The sequence below is a fragment of the Talpa occidentalis genome, unplaced genomic scaffold (genome assembly GCF_014898055.3).
Source record: "Talpa occidentalis isolate TD23 unplaced genomic scaffold, MPIMG_talOcc4v2.1 talOcc4.2, whole genome shotgun sequence".
NCBI lineage: Eukaryota > Metazoa > Chordata > Mammalia > Eulipotyphla > Talpidae > Talpa > Talpa occidentalis.
This window is the reverse complement of record NW_023602073.1, coordinates 19,489,754-19,494,119: the sequence shown is the minus strand read 5'-3', so window position 1 is coordinate 19,494,119 and position 4,366 is coordinate 19,489,754. Positions and strand designations below refer to the sequence as shown.

General features: G+C 48.4%; 2 non-coding genes across 2 annotated transcripts; both read left to right on the top strand.

The window, feature by feature from the left end:
• Positions 1-1,341: 1,341 nt before the first annotated feature.
• Positions 1,342-1,414, top strand: TRNAR-CCG (transfer RNA arginine (anticodon CCG)). The gene has a single exon. It is a non-coding gene; the product is annotated as a tRNA-Arg (tRNA).
• Positions 1,415-2,586: 1,172 nt separating this feature from the next.
• Positions 2,587-2,658, top strand: TRNAA-AGC (transfer RNA alanine (anticodon AGC)). Its single transcript has one exon. It is a non-coding gene; the product is annotated as a tRNA-Ala (tRNA).
• The last annotated feature ends 1,708 nt before the right edge of the window (positions 2,659-4,366 follow it).

Below are 4,366 nucleotides of genomic sequence, written 5' to 3'. Positions count from 1 at the left end.
CTCATCTGGAAAACAGCGAGCTCCTTTTGCAGGGGGGACCCCACCCCAAAACACCTCCCTAGGGTTCTCATTCCTTCTGCTTCCCTCTGGACTAGGAAAATCTTGAATGCAGCGTCCTCCTTTAGTTCTCCTCTCGGCTTTGATCCTGCACATCCCAACTGCAGAGCTGAACCTGAGGCAGATGCCCGGACCTGGAACCAGTCCAACGTTGGCAAGGGTCTGTCGTGACCCGTGCTGGAGGGTCTTCCTTTGTTGTCAGCAAGCAAATTCCGTTCTTGCTCACTTCTGTGCCGTTGGCTTTCATTGTATTTCACTTTCTTGGCTTTTTAATGTTCTTTAATCTGGAATGGTTCCTCAGCTTTTGCTTTTCACGGCATTGGCAGGCTTTGAAGAATTCAAGCCAATAGAATGCCCCTCAGTTTGGGTTTACACCATGTTTCCTCGTGATTGAGATTGTGCACTTTGGCAAAAATGTAACAGAAATGAAAATGTTCTCTTGGTGCATTGCATAAAGTTTTTCCCCTTTACTAGTGATGCTAACTAAATGTTCTTATCTTTTCTCCTCATAAGATTTGTAATTGGTTGGGGAAATATTGAAAACCATATAAATATCTCATTCTGCATCAAAATTTTATCCACAGTTTTAGAATGGACTGCTGAATTTTTCTTTAATCAGCTAGTACCTTGCTAGGGGAACAGTGGTGATATTTTACATGCATTCTTTAAATTCTTTAAATCTATCCCCCCACATTATTAGTCCCCATATGACTGTTGGCTTGGATATACCCCAGACTCCATCCCCATGATTTACTCCATTTTCCCAAGGAAGTTTAGGCTACATCCCCTGCCCACCCCATATGGATCAAGTTTTTAAAACCTGTACTGTGAATGAATTTTGATAAAATCATTTCTCGCATTCAAGCAGGGATTTGGACAAAGGGCAACTCTTGCTGGAGCTTACAGACCTTTCTCCCAGGAGGAAGTACAGTCATATCTTTGGGGTGAAAAAGCCAGGCCCTAGCGAACCCTGAAGCTCCCTCCCCTGGTGTTATCGCCTCCATTTCTTGCCTGCAGTCTTAGTTATGGGCTACTCTTTCTCCACTGGAACTTGCATCATCATTGTCAATGATTTAGACAAGAGATTCTTCCAAGAATCATATCCCTTCTGATCATCTCACCATGTATTAATTCTACGTTATTGTTTTTAGGATTTTCCGTTTCATTCCTCTTCTCCCGGAAAATTGTTAATTAGGTCCTCCAACTGCAGATACAATTTTGAAGGAAAAAAAAAAATCCTAGTACATTTCAGCTTTCCGCTATGAACGCTCTCTCTCACTTGCTGGCCGCGTGGCCTAATGGATAAGGCGTCTGATTCCGGATCAGAAGATTGAGGGTTCGAGTCCCTTCGTGGTCGTGGGCTTCTTATTTTCCCCAGAAACGGAAACACCTTTTACTTCAAAGTCTGCCCCTTGAAAAGTCACTGGAAACCTCCAGGGCCTGAAAAAAACGTGGCAGAGAGAGATGCAGGAGGTCGAGCACTCTCTTCCTTGGAGTCTGCCACATCTTCTCTGCCCAACTCCAATTCTCCGCCTCCACTGCCCTTTTTTTCTCTCCGACTTCTGCTTTTCTCCCCGACATCTGCTTCGCCCCTCTGCCAGCCAAGAGCTAGGGCACCCTCCCCTGCACCTTCTCCTCCTGTCTCCTCAGCTCTTCCAGTTGCCAGTTTAGTAACCAACTAACCTTTCCTGGCACCTTTACCCCCACCCGGCCCCGCACACCACCCTGCCAGAGGGTCTAGGATTGTCTCCACAACTTCTATCTAGCTTAACAGTCGCACTCAAGGTCGCCTAGGACCCGGGTGCTGTGCGCCTCCGGAACTACGAAATTGGTGGACAGTTCAGGCCCCCGAGGGCTCACACGAGCGAGCGCGCTTCGCACCCGCGGCCCTCGATGCGCAAACCTGTGGGTGTGCAAGAGACCCTGTAACAACAGGAGCGCGTCGGTTTCTCTTCTGTCTTCGGCCTTCCGCGTTTTGTCTTGGAAACCAGAGCTAGACCCACAGTCGCGTTTCCCAATCCAGATGCTGGGTGCGGCGGTGTGCAAAGCAAACTCTGAGTTGCAAATACGCGCCGCGAAGGCACAAATCTGTCCTCCGTCCCCAGTCCTGCATCTGTCTCCTCCAAGTCGCTCTCCCCCAACGCCTCTCTGTCCCGACACCACCTTCTGAGTCCTCTTGGTAGCTGCTTTACAAACAGAGGAGGACTTTTTTTTTTTTTTTAGAAGAAGAATCTGAAGACATAATAGAAAATTCAATCCCGGGACTTTGCCTGCTGGTGGACGGGACTTGACTTAAAGGGAGTTGGCTCCAAACCATTCTTGAAGGCAAGGACAGCAGGAAGATGCATGGGTCCTTCGGTCCCGAGTGCAGGTCCTCTGGCACGACTCTGAGACGGGGTTCAGTCCAGCAGCTTCTGAAATGGAAATCGAGCTTAGTGAACTTTAACTTACTCCCATAATCAGACCACGCAATAAATAAATACATAAAGCCAACTGGTTTCCACCCCTGCCCCCCTCCCACACACCTGAGGGGGTGTAGCTCAGTGGTAGAGCACATGCTTAGCATGCGCGAGGCCCTGGGTTCAATCCCCAGTACCTCTAGGTCTCTAACCTCCTTTGCAGGCTGCTGTTTGAGTCTCCATCAATGGTTCTTTCTCCTTTGCTGCAGTTGGTCCTTGTTATTGGAAGCAGTTACAAAAATGACAGAAAGAAAAGGAGGGGGGTACCGAGACCGAGACCACGTGAAGTCCCCCAACTCTTTTCCTCCTTAGCTGGAGCTGTGTCAGCTGACAATCTGCAGGCTCTGCAGGAAATTTTCCTTTCCCCATTCACCTCCCAATCTTGGTTGGGCAGAGGCAAGAACTATTTCTCGCTGAGGGAATTTGGGCTACTGTCCAAAGGAGAGACTTCTCCAGAAACACAGATTCTTCCCAAATCCAGAGTTGAAAAAAAGTATTTCCCGAGATGGAATGGCTCTCAAAGTCATTGACAACCTTGGGCAAAAAGGGATGCATCTTCCTGGAAGAGGAAAGTCTTTTGCGTCCACTTCCTTTAGGAGGAAGAGAACCTTCTGGTTTCCTGCATCCCTGGAGATGGAGGCAAGTGGGGCACAATACCTCCCGGGACCACCAGATCCAGTACTCCCAAGCCCTCCTGCACCCCTTCCTCCTCAGCACCGCAGCCTCCAGCCTACTCCTATATTCCCCACCATTGTCGTCACCTCACTTCACTTTTCCTCCCCCTTTTCATCCCATTCCACCGCTTCTGCCTGTCGCAAAAATGTCCCCAGCAACACAGCTCACTCAGGTCATGCAGCTCCACTCTCTAGATTAGCAATTCTCAAACCTGGAGGATAAGCAAATTCATCTGGGGAGACATTTCAGTCCTGTAGATCCTCCCCCGCACCTCCAAGCTCCCATTCCAGGATCCTCAGTGTGCTCAGCTCAAGGTGGACTTGGGAAGACACAGAAAGTTCCCAGATGGCCCCTCAGTTCCAAAACCACAGAAAGGTTTTAAACTTTTATCTCTGTATTACAGGACCGCTTCTGGCCGACTGTTTATTTGCCAAATGACTGGCTTCTAAGAACCCATCTGAGTCCAACTGAGCCTGATTTGATTACTTGAGGGAGGGCAGGAGCATTTCCTGGGGCTGGGGAGGAAACCAAGAGTTAAGAGACTTTATTCCAAAATTCAGGGAAGTACAACTCTCACAAGGAACTTGTTTTCTGAGAAAAAAAATCAGAATAAAAGTTAAGAGACATAATGGTCTAGAATTACTTTGAAAACTCACATTTGGTTACCACAAATATTGGCAACAAGAGGAAAACATCTATTCTTTACTCCTCTGTGAAGGCTCAGATGTGATCATCTGTCCAGGAGTTGGGGACTGGGTTTGTTACTGAAATTCCTTCATAGCTCTGCCCCCACAAATCTTGTGCATGAGCTTGCTGCCTTGTGCACAAGCTTGCTGTCTTTGTTAGCCTCAGTTCTGAAATAACCGAGGCAGCCTCTTGACAGTCACTTCCTGGCAGGAGGTCGCCTAGTGGGGGCCCCGGTTGGCACCTCTGTGACTTGTCTGGTTAAAGCCCCTGTCCTGGGTTTGCATTCTAGAGGGGCATGAGCTTGAGCCTGACCCCTGCTCCCTCCTCCCCGGATGTTGGAGGAACAGGGAGGAGCATGTTGTAGTTTCTCCAAAGTAAGCAAATTCAGTGTCATCTTTTAAATGTTGACTCACATTAAAAAACTCCTTTTCTGGGCCTCCCTGTGGCTCAAGGGATTAAGACACAACCTATGAAGCAAGCCACAGCCA